This window comes from Hydractinia symbiolongicarpus, chromosome 1 (genome assembly GCF_029227915.1).
Source record: "Hydractinia symbiolongicarpus strain clone_291-10 chromosome 1, HSymV2.1, whole genome shotgun sequence".
NCBI classification, from domain to species: domain Eukaryota; kingdom Metazoa; phylum Cnidaria; class Hydrozoa; order Anthoathecata; family Hydractiniidae; genus Hydractinia; species Hydractinia symbiolongicarpus.
Window position 1 is genome coordinate 7,278,293 of NC_079875.1, and position 16,724 is coordinate 7,295,016.

Below are 16,724 nucleotides of genomic sequence, written 5' to 3' on the forward strand. Positions count from 1 at the left end.
TTAGCTTCACACCGTAAACACTAAACACTCACAGCTTGATTAATGTCAGCACTTTGTGTCAACTATATAAAAAAAATTGAAGAAAAACAACTTATTCCAATCAGTTTGTACGCAAAATCCCACACAATGAGACTAACGTAACTATACAAAAATTAAGAAGCCATATTAACTACCTAAGCTAAGTATTTGCATTAGGTCTCTTAGCCCATGGCCGTTTTCTGATTGCCAAATTTTACTCTACAGTTTTTCGTTTTCTGGAAACGGAAATCAGCAAATAACGGGGGGCTGCTTGGTCCAAACTTATTTGTTTGGGTAGACAAAAAAATACCATTTCTTTTTGTGCGAAAATATCAGTTACATCTTCTTACGCTGATTTTATATGATTTTTTTTCTATCGAAATTTTAAAAGTCTCAATAATTCTCTTGGTGTGTTAAACATGCTCTACAATTTCGCTTCGCAAAAACTTCGATCGTTTGAATCCTAACAGTTTCTGTCATTTACTTATTTGGTTACTTACAAGAATTGAGAAATAAAAGAAAATACAATGTTCAAGTTTAGATTTCAATAAAAGTACTTAAAAGCAATACAACATATATGTCACATCAAGAAAATCAATCAGAAAAGGTAGAATAAAAAAAATAATTAGCTTTTCATAGAAAAGATAGCTTTTCATTTGAATCGTGTTCTGATCTCAAAAAGATGCAGCAGCACTATTTCCATGTGGAATAAATAGTATCTCTATCTTAATTCTAATTGAGCTGAAAAGCAACCACTGAGATGTCTACTTCAGTAAAAAAATTTACAACCACGATATGTTGAAGGCTAAAAAAATGTGATTGAGCTGTCGAAGGTTTTTGCAAGAAAATGGTATCTGTAGGCGTTTATACTCTGCGAAAACAGAAAGGAAGTAACAGGTGATTAGAGTTTTAACTCACGTAAAATGACTGCCACATAATTTTCGAGAAAAGAACCATCTACATTATATAAACACTGCTTATATATGTTAATAAAAATTGTAACATTTTCTTGACATTATTCCACGATGGCGTTTAAGCAATTGCTCGTAGACGTTGTTTAACATCTGTTAATCGCATCTTTATGCCATTTAATACCCTTTTTGAAACTTGGTCATTGTGCAACATTTGCTTCAAATTTCTTGCTTCCATCACGCTCATTACAAGTCCACAGTCAAGTCTTCTGATAACGATTTCTATTCGTTGATAGAGATATTGAAGCAACATTTGGATTTGGTGCAGTTGCTGAAGGACGCCTTTTAATTTTAGGTTTGCGTTAAATGCGTTCAATACTAAATTATAAACAAACATTGCATATATATTTAGTAATTTTTTGAGAATAATCAATAATGCCAGCGGTAAGAGACATCAGATTCTGATGTTAACACATGGTCGACTTTCATATAATAAAATATAATACACACATGTTAAGACGCAAATAAAATAAATGCACTTACAGGGAATAATCTGATTGCATACTTGTATATTATCATTGGCCAGGACGATTACAGTATTGATGTTACCATCAAGCGGTGTAGCTGGAACTTTCGGAATATTGGTACAATTGAGAGGTTGCATCGGAATACTTGTTGGAGCCATCGTTGGAGTCATATTATTTTGCGAATAGGCCACTAGAAAAGGTAACGTAAAAGAAACAGTAAATGAGGCAAGGTGAAAATAAGCTCTTTGTTATATCAAGATTATTTAGAACTTTTCAAATAACTTCTTGTACAAATAACATTACATACCTGCCACTAAGGAGACCATTATTGAGTAGATGTACAAGCGGGATCTATACATGGCTGCGTAAAACTTGATTTACCAAGAAAATACTAAAAGAGAATATAAAGTTTATAAGAACGATTTTTTACTGCATACATTGACAGTGCAATGAATCAAAAACTTACTAACTCTACTTACCGTATTCTTTTATGAGTATGTAATTTAACTTTACAGAGCTCTCCTTTTTATCACCAATTTTTGCTATGTCATGCTTAAAGTGATTTTTTAACTAATTCAAAAATGTTTAAAAAAAGTTGATGATCCAACCATTTTTGAGCATCGTGCGGAAGCGAAAAACGTGATAGCATAAGGGTGTTTCTACGTAACATTCAAATCAACCAAATGATTATATATCGTGATAAGAAAATTGCGTTAGCTGTACATTTTGTTTAAAGTAAATCTTTTATACTATATTTTCTATACTTCCTATTCTTAACTTTCTATAACTTAACTTCAGGTTTAGCTTTGATCTTTTTTGATAACCGTTCATCGTGGCAAAAAGGTTAATATTTCAGACGGTTTTTTAGTAAAACAGGTTTTTTTACTTTAACGGGCTGCACAGCAGGGTAGAATTCTCATATATAACAATGACATTATTAACTACAAAAGCCAACGTAAGTAAACAGTGAAAATCTAGTCCTTGAGTAATTAGTACATCAGCATTAAATTAAGAATTTTTTGTTAAGTTGGATCAAATAACGTGTGACTAATTGTTTATGACGAAACCTGAAAAGGACACAAATAAATTATTTGATTGTTCCATCGTAGGAGAGTTGTTCTTTTAGTTTTATCATAAAAAAGTTTGTTGGTAATTTTATTTGAAAAGGCAAGCATAAAAGCTTATTCTTTATGCGTTCTTGTTAATTAATAATTTTATAACAGAATTGATATATTGATTCACAGACAGAGTAAGCCTTGTTTTAGATAGAAATCCTTTTTAATGTTTCACTTAATTCGTTGGAAACCTTATAAAGTTTTACAGGAAATTCAATTTTAATGCAAATGCATTGTCATCTCTATGCTTTGATAGTAATGCTTTTATTTTCAGTACGGCTGATAACCATCTGCTGATAAAAAAATGCACGGCAAAAAACAACACCTTGGTCATTGTTTATCCAATTATTGTCTGTCTTTTGTTACTTCCTGTAATTCTTTTTTGAGGACAATTGTTATTTGTGTAATGACGAGCCCACTTTTCGCCAATTACAAAAATAATTACAGAAAAATAGTACATTCAGGCAATGAAACTGCAACACGAAAACAGAAACTCGTTTAAAAGATTTTGGACATGGAAAATTAAAATTATTACACGCAAATTCCTAATGAAAGATATATGATTAACTGGCAATGAAGTTTAATAAATGAAACAGTCAGCTTAAATAAACATTATAACCAGCTAAAACAGCTCTATTTGTCATTTTGATTTTAGGAAATAAAACAGTGTGAAAACAATTCCTTAATTAAGTCACGTCAAAAATTAATTTGTGTCTGACAATGTGGTCTTACTAAATAACATTCTGGAATTTTTTTGACCTCATGGATAAAAACATATAACTTAAAGAAACAAAAAGTTTTTCCTTAAAAATCTATTCTTAAAAAATCTTTGTCATTATAATCCACAGGAATTACTTCATTACTTATCAATCTTAATTCCATAATTTTAGAAAATATATTACAAATACGCCTATAAATCACGTTTTGTGAATTTTTTCTGATACTTTGTGGAAAAAGTGTAACTTGGTTGCTATACTTTATTGTTTTGCAATGAGAAGTGATGTTTTCCATCTGGTTCGTAAGTAGTTTACGTTACAGGAATTTTAATTTAGCCATGATAAACGCTTATAATGATTGGAAATCATGTTGAAAAATTCGTGTACATCAGCATGTTTAAAATGTACAATTTATGAGCTCAACATTCCTGAATATTTAGAACAACCAATTGACTGCAGAAGATTTTTAATGGTGGAAAACAACGAATTTCATATTTAGAAATTACAGAGTTTGATGTTTTTGTGACAAAAAACAGTTTAAATTGCTCTTTCTTAAAAAAAAATGTTTGTTTTATCTTCATCGTTTTATCAACTTGAATCTTTCGTACAGAAAATGAATACATTCATTAAGAGGCAGTTTCTGATGTGGCAGTGTCCTTAAGTGTTTATTAGTTTCAAGCTACAGACAGGATCAGTTTCAATAAACTAAATCTGCTCACTCCACCGTTCCTGCTTATTTTATCATATCATTTAAATAACGACTAATCAAGAAAAGAAAATCAACCAGTTTTCTTTCTTGAAAAAATTAGTGAATTGGAGAAATAAGAGTTAATTACACTATTCTGTGATTACGTCAGATAAATTTTGTAATAACACATCTTCCTGTTTATCTAACAATTACTTTTAAATGACTAGACAAAATGCGGTAAATATAATTGATCTTTACATTGATAACCGTTTTCAGACTGTATAAATTGAAGCATTGTATGAATTACAGAGTCAGAATTTGCATAAACAAGTTAGAGAGGTGAGTAAGCAAAACTGTTATAGAGTATAACTGTGTTAAAATATTCTCGCAAGTTACGGTATAGAGTTTGTTGATGTGGCATCTTCCTAATACTTTTTTAGGTTTTTTTAAATTTGAATTGAAATAATCATGTGTGGAAATCTACTATGTGTTGCTTTGCTGTCAATCATTGCAGGTAAGAGATTATTTTTTTAAATTTATTGACATATGTGCTTTTTAAAAGATTGTGTTTGAGATAATGATTCTAACTCCACCATAGTTGTGCATACGCAAAATAATATCACAACAACCATGGTCCCGACAACTACTTCCACAACGACAACAACGACAGCTGCATCCACAACGATGGTTCCAACAACTACTCCAATGCAGCCGCTCAATTGTACCAATGTTCCAGAAGTTCCAATCAAACCACTGGATAGAAACATTACTCATGTGCTCGCACTTGCAAACGAGAATATAAGAGTTTGCAACCTAATTATTCCTTGTAAGTAAATTGATATTTTCTTTCCTGTCAACGTTTAAGAATCTATTCATCTTTGCAAATGTTACATGTATTGCAAAAGCCGTCATACTTCCAATTATTCGTTTTCCGCTAATTCACTATTATTATAGGACCATAGCATTATTTTTAACCTTTTCTTTATGCCATGCTCATGCAAAGGAGCATTACACTCACCTGATATACTGCCTGTTACCCAGCCGGATTCGTTCGGTGGTACGGTAGAATTGAAATCTGCAACGGAACCTTGATTACAACCCTTATAATGGCGTTCTGGGAAAACTTCAATACATAATAAGTTTGAATGTGTTTATACTTTGAAACTTATATTTAAACCTGAAAAGCGTGCTAACAAGTTATCATATAAAGCACTCAAGTCTTATCCACTGTCTGACAGTTAAAAAAAATACTCATATTTGTTGAATACCTTGACACATCAAACATTAAGTATAAAATATTTTCATTGCTTTTTTAGTCTTGAATTCATTCAATGCAAAGCTGAAATTACAGGGTGTGTGCAAACAAATAAACCAAATCATGAAGTTGATAAAATACCTTCAAATAAGAATTGCAATCATTAACAGAAGACTTGATTGTGGACTTCCCACTAGCGTAAAAGAAGCAAGAAATTTGAAGCAAGTACTTCACGATGATCAGTTATCAAAGAGAGTATTATATGGAGCAAAAATACGTCTTACAGATATCAAAACGCGACTAGGAAACATATATAAAAAATGAAAATAAATTGATTATCAATTAGTCGATTTGTTTGAAAAAATTATTTTTGTAATATCTTTTTTCATTTCTTTCCATTATATTAATGCAGTACAATAAAATTATTAGTATTTTAATTAAATTATTTAGTCGGGATAGCCCCTCCTGTTTCTATTTGTATCGCTATCAACTAGGGTGCTGTAGAAGGGATTCTGGTGTGATAAAAACTACCATTTACAACCTTTGATACATGATTTAGTACTAAAAACCAAAAAAAATTAGAAGATATATAGCTGCTTCAGTCGATGCAGTGAAAACCTGATAAAATTTTAGAGTCCGAAACTAAATATGGCGTACAGACCTGCAAATGATTCCTGATAGATTATAAGTCTCAATGGACGAAGCGACTTACGTGGTATTGCGAGCACGAACTTTCAATTTTCAGCTCAAAATTTCATAAATAACGTTTATTCCCCGTTATTTTGTAAACATAATATAAACGTTCAGAACCATAACGTTATATAAACAAATTTGTTCAAATATTGGCAAATTTATGGCAAGTTAAAAACTTAAAAATAGACATTGTTTTAACGTTGAAACAACGTTACTATTGCAAGTTTTGAAACAGCTTAAGTCTACCGCTATATAAAATTTTTATAAACATTTGCGTTAAATGACAACGACCGGCCTTAAAAGAACAGAACACAAAGCTAGTAGCATTGCTTTAACATTAAAACAAAAATTGGTTCTTTTAATGTTTAAAACGGTTTAGCACTAACTGGCGTTGAGAAATAGCGGCTAATATTCATCAATAGTAAAGATGATAACGTTCTTTTAACGTCAAGCAACGTTAGCTACCATTTCCACGTTGGAAACATGCAAATGTAATGTTATATAAACGTTGCAAAAGGTCTACGTTAAAAGACAACGACTGGCTTTGAAAGACAGCGGTTAGATATAATCTGTAACAGCGTTAAAATAACATTCAGGTGAGGTGCTCATTTAACTAATTTAGTAACTTTTTGAGAAAGCGTTTTTAGGCATTTGGAATTTTATGATTAGGACATTTTCTCTCTACCCTTCAATACACACTAAGTATTTTAACCAAGTTGAGGCGATATATTAATAAAATTTACCATTATTATTTCGTTTACCGTTTCAAATATTTTCTTATCCGTCAGGTTCTGAATAAAATTGGCGACTTGCCCATGCAATATTGCGCACATAACAGACTGCGGTACAATTTAAACTTTTTTCTCCTTGGCGAAGATAAAACCTTTGCATCGAATAAAATGGAACTCGTGGGTTTTTTTTATCGAAAGTAGTAACTAAAATGTTTCGCTTGCGAATCTAAGTGACTTTATCTCCCGCTCCCCTGCTCCACCGCCCCCGACTCCCCTGCTCCCCTTCTCCCCCGCTCCCCTGCACCGCAACCCTTTCTGTATTGATTTTGTAACTATCTGCTAATCTATCTGCTGTCCGTGAGATTCTTTTAGGCAGAAAAACAATGAGAATATCGTCCTTTGAAATTTGACAGAATGACAGCGATTTCAAAGTCAATGAGCCCGCTATTTAACTTTATGAAAGTTCTTAACGCGCTGCACCTATTATGTAGACCTTTGTACGTTGGTGAAGAAAATTTATGGGATCATGCGTTTCAGACGAAAAGTGACAGATACATTTGTTTCATAGCTTTTTGATGACATCATCGATCCATCTGTTGCTGTAAACTACCCCATCTTAAGGGAACTTTGGTTGCTTCAATTTTGTTACTAGTGGTTCCTAGCTACTCACATAAGAGATGACGTCAGATAATTTTTCTTAAAATTAGTGCTTAACGATGAGTCATTGTGACAACCATGCGTCGTCATTCCAACAAAAGGAAAAGACAATTTTTTTATTTTGTTCTATGAAAGAAACAATAGTTCCACCGGTTCTGTACCAATAAGCAAACCTTTCTGAAGTAATTTTTTTAAATGTTTTGTCAATCCTTCAACCAACGCTGTGCAAAAAGAAACATACAGAACTATCTGCAAGATGTAAAATTATACCATATAACAGCGCAACAATTTACACAATACAAGCTCCAAACACCAGCTGAATTGTTTTTTAGGTAGGGAAATAAATATCACCAGTATTAATTATTATAATTTAATAGAACTGAAATGTTTTTCTTAACTTCTGTATAGTTCTTAATATGTTTTTTGAAATTTCTGCGTGGTCGTTAAACACTCGTGTCACACTCAGAATACTAAAATACAGCGAAAGCGGTGCAACGGGTGGGTTTTAAAGGTGCGCGTAAACAAAAGACTTTTGAATAGAATTTAAGGTAGCGGTATGGTAAATAATTACTTTTTTTTACATTTTTTTAAGGAACACTTTACTATTCAAACTGCTCTTTCCAGTGAACTAATTTTTATTCCAAAATTTTTCCTCAAAATTGAAGGATTTAGCGTTACAAGATGTTCCACTCCATATGTCTTTGTTCTGGCGATCAAATATTTCTATGCATGAAGTGAGTTATGACTCATGTTTACTAAAAAAATCTGACCTTCAGATTGAGAACTTTCTGTTTACGCCAATTTATGGATAAGGTGTGAAATATAAGCGAGACACAAAGTACTGGGAAAAAAGTTAAATTATATAATATCGAATTTCGTCATTCTTTCTATTATTATAAGTTTCTTTTTGTTATCGTGAAAATGTCTTCGAAATTGTCAAATTATCGTAGAAATCCATTCAAAACTTTAAGAACAAAGGGAAAAATAAACAATGGATAGTATCGAGGGTGGAAATCTTTTTGAAGATGATAATAAAAATAGTAACAAAGTAATCAAATGATTTTTTTAATCAAGATGTTTCTAGCCTAATAGCAATAAAAAGAAAATCGAATTTTTCTTGGTGTTTTCGATCTTTTCTATCTAATATTTACGGCATCTTTTAGTGAAGAAATAAACAGGCTGCCATCGTATCTAGATAAAATAAAATTGAATTAGTTGAAAGAATGTAAACAAGGTGGAAGCTTGTTTATTGAACAAATCAAAACTGCTCACCCTATTCGCGTGTCTCATTTTAACTTTTGGTCAGCGGATTTGGATGCAAAAGTGATTGAAAGAAAAAGGAAAAAAAAAGGTTTTATTTTTATGATCTTATAGATGATTTACGGTGTATTTTCAAAACGATTAAAGTTGAGAAAAAAATGAGACACGCGATTTAAATTCAGACTATGCTGAACATGTGGACATATTTTTTTCTGTAAACTTGTAAACTTTTGAGACAAATCCCTTTACAGTTGACCACACCCACTTTTTAAGAATTTCGACTATATTTTTTTTCTGTTACAACATTTTAATTATTTTTTTTCATAATATTGTAGAACAAACTTTTGTTAACAAGTACATGTATACTTTTATAATGTTTTTTTAAAAGGAAAGTTGAAAAAAAATGCTTTATACAGAAGAGGTGTAATTTACCATACCGCTACCTTAAATGGACATCGCTTAGATGTACCTTTCTTTCTTCTCAACCCGCCTTTATGCATCTTCCGCTGACTGGTCGTGATGAAGCAACTTTGACATTTACAAGATATTATAGAAGTTATCAACGTTTCATCAGAAGAATAGAGGCAACAAAATATTTTATAACCTTACTACTTAAATCGTGAGAAATGCACAGGCTCAAAGACAAGCCTTTTTACATTCTGAAATTAAGTCCTACAATAGTCATGCTCATTTATGTACAATTCTATATAAACCCACGGTTCATATTGGTATGAATTATAACTAATTATCATTTTTTGCAGTTTATCGTCTGTATAGTTACTGCAATCCTGAACTCAGTGTATTTTAAATATTGCCGCATTGAGAGATTCATCCAACAAGAATTTATAAACACTGCTTTCATAGACAACTTACATACTACGAACTTTCCAAGGTCCATTTGCCAACAAGCACAACGTAGGATTGCAACAGATTAAGGATTTTAGGTTCTTTGGTTAGTTTCGTAATTTACCATAAAAGAAATTTTCTGGCCCATCATGATCTATTTTTTCGATTTTTTTGACTTTTCTGGTCCTTGCGTGCCTTCGTGCAAATAATGTTTTATGGACTAACCCGACTTCCATAAGCGCTTTTTTAGCGTTGCTTACGGTGCGCATAAACGGAACCTTCTGTAGCCTGAACGTTGTTAACTTTTGGTAACAAAAGTCAAAAATTCGATGCAATGACGAAAATTTCCGGAAAGAAACATGCAAAAACAACTTAATAAAGTAGCATCTATAAAATCAGAAATCAACATGTACACAATAAACATTGTTTTTTTCCCTTTTGACGGGTTGCAATAATAACTAGTAGACGCTGTCCGATTTCTATGAGACTAGCCTGTACTCCATTTAATACTCGTTTTAAAACTTGATCGTTGTCAAGCGTTTGGTGCACGTCCCTAAGTTCTTGTACGCTCACCACAAGTCCCCAATCAAGTCTTCGGTTTATGATTTCAATTCGAACGTGGAGATCACTTAAGAACTTGATAGTTTGAATTATCTGCTGTTTTACAGCTTGTAGCTTCAGGCTTGCGATAGCAGGATTCAACACTCTATGTAGAAATATGGATCCGTGTTATGTCTAACACTCTCTATCTTAATGTTCTCCCTATTACGAAAAAGTACTTTACTTTTTGTCAACTTTTCTTCCTGTATCATTATCATAACCAGTGTAATTTTGTTGGTTTATACCTCACAACAGAAAGTCTTAGATTTTACCTTCGACAGTCAATGATTACGAGAAAGATAGGAACTTACATTGAATGATGTTGTTGCGAACCACGATATTGTCATTTGCTTGTGACAGTAACAAAGAAATTTCAGCATCTTGCAGTTTTGTAGGAACAACGAAGATGTTAGTACAATTAAGAGTTTGTGCATGTGATATCTTAAAGAATTGTATAGTTTATTTAGTAATTGACAATGTTAATGTAAATCAACATACCTGCTAACAAATATAGCAGTGTAAAGCAGATGAGTAAATCAATTTGATACATGGTGGATTTCCTGTCTTTCTTTGTCAAAATGGAAATAGTCTAAAAAAAATTAAGTCAATAACCATTTTAATCGTTAGGTAACACAATATCTTATATTTTCCTTTTACGCTGCAAAAAATAATTTGCAATAGATAATATTAAAGAGCTCACTTACTGCTGCGCTTTCTTTAAAAAGATTGTATTAAAAACTGCCTTAGTCAGTGCTTTTATGGTGTGTTACGATTAATAAAGAGGAAAAAATAAATCCCTTAAAATTTTTGCAAGTTATATTTGTTTTATCACAACAATTTTTACTGATATTACAGCTGGTGTTAGTGTTAAGTAACACAAACAACATGTAAGCAGGAAATTTAAAGATGAAAGAAGCAATTTTTAAGAAAAGTACAGCTGGGCTACTTTAATCATTTGTCTGCTGTAAAAGCATGTTTTAAGGCAAAATAAAACGTTTACCTATATTTTATATTTTTTATTGTTTAAGCTTTCAGATTTTTATCTGCTAATTTCTATCTGTTATCTATAAAATACTTTGTATGTACATGCACATATACAATTCAATGGTTAGTCTAAGTTATACAAATTCGTTTGTAAGTTAATGAAATTGAGTTGTTTTTTTAACCTTACAGATACTTAAAAAAGGAAGTAATTTTATCCAGTGATATCAATGTCAATAAGATTGAGTTTAAAAAGTTAGTCTGGAATTTGGCTTGAAAAAAGGTTGTCAAAAGCTGTGGTGATTTATACCCCGTGAATATTTCATTTTATTATATTTTATTTATTTTTAGTCTGTATAATATTTCTAATCATTTAAAGTCCTGAAGTGCAGAATAATTTTTGGAAGCGGACACGACAGGGAAAATTATTTCAGGGGAGTCTAAAAACATAAAATAGTTTTAAATTATTAAATTTTAAACTTGATTTCTGTTTTCTGATAAGCACACTATTGAGATTATGTACAGCGTAATAATAAAGAGTGTGATAATTATGTCCTTTACCTGTGATAATTTTTCCCCTACACACAGAAATGGAACATCTCTGTGAAGTTTCATAATTGTTATCAAAACAGAGTTTGATTTCGTTTTTCATGTAGAAACACGTAGCCACAAAACATCTTAACTTTTTTTGTTATTTACACACTGTAAAAAATAGGAAATATTATAATCGCCTTAATAACCGTGTAAAGAATCATTATTATTCTAAAATTAAATCGCTTTGTTCAGTTTTTTTACGTGTCTATTAGTTATTCTGAATGAAGAAAAGAGCATCAGCTAATCTTCTATATCTTTCTCTATTTCATATTCTGTTTCATCATGGCAAATTTAATTTGTGCCATGACTTGTACAAAAGATAAGAAAATGATAGAAAGAAAAAAACAATTCAGATGTATTTAGTGACACCTATTTCAGAAGTATTCAAGTAATTGCTCTAATCAACAGTCAAGAAAATGAAAGTCTATTTTGAACAATTATTTCTGGAAAAATATCATACTTTTAAAAACAAAGATTAGCAAGAAATGTAATACAATAATTATAATAACTATAATGTAATATTTATAACTAGTCGATGGAGCCCGTGGAAAAATCCACTTAGGCAGGAGGACAATGTAGAAATTGGTTATTATAGACTTTTTGCTGATGTTAGCAGTGCATATGGAAAAACAAATTGGCGAAATTCAGTTTATTCGTTGCGTCCTATTGTGTAGAGCTTAAACTGCTGATCTAGAAAATGTACATGATTATGTGCTTTTGATGGGCGGTTAATTAATGAGATATAAGGGTTTAAATATTTGCTGACGTCAGCAATGGCCCGTAAAGACACAAAAATTTATTTTAGGAAATTTGTATACTTTTTGCCTTCATAGTATAGATCTTGAAACGCTGATCATGAATATGTATAGGATCATGAACTTTTGACAAACGGTTGCAGAGATATTAGGGATTGAAGGTTTTGTGATTACCCGTCTATTCTGAAACGGATTCGGGGACCAAGGTTTGAGAAACTTACCCATACTTAACCACACGGTGAAAAATCATTTGCGATACCACCTTGTTTCCAAGTTATTTGGCCTCAAAGTTTTAAGTGCACTGTAACGGCTTCGTTAATTTAATCTTATATAATAAAACGCCAGTTCCGTGTCTCTGTGACAGGCAAAGTGGAAGTGGTCATTTTCCTTTGATGTTGCCGAAATATGCATGTCTCATATGTTAAATGTTTTGACGTTTTTGACGTTTTTTACGTTAAAGTAGTGTTATTGACGTCGCGCCGTAACGTCAAAAAATTTAACATACAAATTTAACATTGGCTGATAGTAACGCCAACATATTCATGATGTGATGATGTTGAATGGCGAACTTGAAACATCTTGGGAAATTGGTCTATGACGTCAGTTAAAAACATCAGTACCGGACTTCCAGAGTGAGTTTGGCAGGGAAGTATCACAAGGTGAAACAACAAAGACATCTCGTTGTTTTGATTTGCCTTGGACAAAACCAGACTTTATGTAAGTTGAAATTAGTGTTCATTATTTGCCTGTAATTATAGACAGCATTAATCTCAAACATTCTTCACCGCCAGTAGAGTCAGCAGGTATGATAATATTTTCTTTAAAGATTCGGATGACATATCTATCTCTGTCAACAATTTTCTGATTACATACCCACTTGTCAGTTAGTCTGGGTTGACCTACATCTGCAACTTTTAAAACTCATACCGTTTTCACTTTTTAAGTTCTTCATTCTTGGTATTTTTGAACTCGTTTGGTGCATTGAAACAGCAACATGCATTTGCACAATTAAAAGCAGTGGAAAGTTCACCCCCTGCTTGGTGCAACTTAAGTTCGAGTAACTTCCATTCTGATACATCACTCCAATCTATAAAATATTCATTGTTACAGTGATCTCAAACGTGGATTCCACACTTTTTTCCAGCAGGCCCTACAATTTTTAGTTTTTTCCATTCTCCATCAGGACATTTATATTGCACTGTTTGTTGTCGCTTTGGGAGGGACATCTGAAACCAAGCAACAGGACCAGATTCTTGTTGTTGGGCGAAGTTTTCTCTGGTTATTGAGTGGCAACATGTTCATTAGCATGTTGCAATTCCTGTTCAACTTCTTCTTCTACAAATTATTGCTGCTTTTATTGCGATGTCTGATTTCGAGAAATATTTGGTTGACGATTTCCCATTGGTTGTAGTAAGGATTCTTGCTGGGATAAGGGGTGTCTATTTTCAGTAACAAGCTGTAAGCGACATGTATGAACACAACGAAAAACTCTGACATGATAAATGATTACAACTTTAAAATCTGCTCCAATGACAGGAACAGGTCCTGGCCTCCGCCTATCATCTGGTAGCTTAGAGAGGATTAGGTTACCAGGTTGACAGAAGATATCTGCAGGATGTTTTAATGCCTTGCGAAGCTTTGAGCTTGTTTCTGCTCGCACAAAAGCTTCTCTGGCTGCACCAATGGCATTGAGATGCTGGACTATTACAGAGTTGATAATAATGGCTTCCAAGGCCGGTAGCTAATCATGGAAATCTGATGGCAATATTGGGTTTTGCCCTGTTACAGATATGGCATACTGCAACGGCAGTGATTCAGAAAACTTTGGGTGATCTGCCAGCATTTTCTGCATCATTATATCTACCGTTGTTGCGTTGCGTTCATTCAGACCATTTGACCATTTGTCCAAGGAATATACGGAATATAAAGATCATTTTTTTCTTTTTTTAAATTTCAGAAATTGCATTACAAAACATGACGCTAAATGGTCGCACAAGGAATGCCTTAGGCAAGAGCATTTTTTGATCAAGAATTTTTTACCTTCCGGGTTAGGTACTATTTAATTGACAGTTTATGTAACTTTAGTTTATGTAACAGCAACGTCCATTCGCATTCTATCACCTTACAGTTTTAGTCATATCGAAGTCCTTATGAGCAATACTTCTGTTTTTTGTTCATTTCAAAGGAGAAAAAATATTAAAAGTGTAATAGTATTTTTATTTTTCAACTCAAAAAAAGAGTATCCGATAACAAATTACAATTTATACTATTCAGCGAATTCTGGGTGTAAAAATAGCTTGAAGACGGGCCTTGATAACTGTAAGTCTCGCCTTTACGCCATTTAAGACTCTTTTTAAAACTTGATCGTTACCCAGCATATGATTTGAACTTCTAGCCTCTTGTACGCTCACTGCAATTCCACAATCAAATCGCCAGTTCATGATTGCTAGTCGAGTGTGGAGAAGATCTAATAACTTGCATGTTTTATTTATCTGCTTCTGTACACCCGGTAACTTGAGTCTTGCAATGGCTGCATTCAGTACTATATTTTAAAGCATACGTTATTTTTACATTTTTGCTGGGGTAGATAAATTATTTTCAAAGCCATAATATGAAAAATTAAATGAGATATTTGATTATTTCTTAAATAATTACAGCGAATATTAAATTTAAACTAACTTACATGGGATAATGGTGTTGCAAACCACGATATTTTCATTTGCGCTTGACAGTATCAAGTAATTTTCAGCATCTTGTGGTTTGGAACAGCCGGAATGTTGGTGCAATTAAGATTTTGTTCATACGACACTATAAAAAAGGTAAGATAAAATGCACATATTCAATGGACAAAATTATATTGCATTATTGCCGTGTTGCAAGAAGGTCAATATACCTGATACCAACCATAGAAATGCGCAGCAGATCGATAAAGCCGTCTTATGCATGATTGATGCCTGGAATATATTTTATATATTAAAGTGGAGAACGTGACCCTAAAAAAAGTTATTAAGAGTAAACTCTACAGCACTATAAGTTTTTTTCTTGGATACTACTCTATATTATTAGGAGTTTTTAACATTCGCACATACCTGACTGCTGCGATGTCTTTAGAACGATTGTAAATTAAATCACCAAGCTTGTACTTTTATACTGTTTTCAAAATAAGTAAAAAAAAAAATAATAATTATTAAAAAAAAATGCAAATCGTGATTGCTTTGCATTTTTAATATCTTCTGATATTAATAGGGGAGAATAAAAAGGAAGCTTTACAACAAAGCCATTTAAAAATGGATGCATCAACAAAACAGTTGATTTAAAGTTCGGAGAAAGTGATTGTCGATATCAATTATGTGTTATGTAGGTTAAACTGCCCCTGAGCAACGCATACTTAAAGTTAGATTAGATTTTATCTGTATTAAATCAATTCTTAGTACGAATCATATAATCAAATATCGTGCATAGTGACTGTCGCATAAGTTTGTATATCAATTGATGTCATTCCTATTTTATTTCAGATTTCGGGTACTTTATTTACAATACCCTGTATATGGACTTGTTTCCCTCAAAAGTTAGTTGTATCGATCGAAATGCAGCTAGAATTTCAATTCGATGATTAATGTTAGCAGTTTTTTTAATGATTTAGGTTTAGACGGATTTTTTAAAGGTTTAAGGCATGCGGAAATATTACAGTTCATATTTATAAAATGTAGTACAATTTTGTTGCATTTATCTTTCTGTGACTTATTTATTCATGTTTCGATGTGTTGATATTGATGGCGAAGTGTGCAGGAGAAGGAAAATCTGAATATTTAGGAAGTATGAAATTAATTATTGTCTGTCCTGCTGCAAAATTATGCGGTAGCAATATAAGTTTCACCATAATGAATGCAGATTAAATTTGCTGATGCACAGAAAAACTACAATATTACAATACGCTTTGTATTTTAAAATTAAACAAAATAGAAAATGGCTCAGACCGCATACTTAATAAGCAAGGTAGTTAGTAAACAATTTCATTTCTTAAACTAGAATTACGTTCTTCAGGGTTGTTCAGTATCACTTAACCTTTTGTTATTGAAAGACGAGTGAAATTTTAGTTTAAAAGAAATACGAAGTTGAAATAAAGTAATAATTGTTTTCAATTCCACTCTTCTAAAAGGCTTTTATGAGCAACTTTTTTATGTATGTGTCCTTGGACTTCGCAATTAATAATTAATTAACATCAGATGTAGTGGGGGAAAATTAAAAACAACATTTATTTTGTTTAATAAGTTAATGTGAAAAGTTTTGCTGTCATGGCATTTTTTCTTGCTTTAATTTTCCTTCTTTAAGGAGAAGCACCTTTCCACTTGCCAACTCCTCCTGCTTGGAATGGGT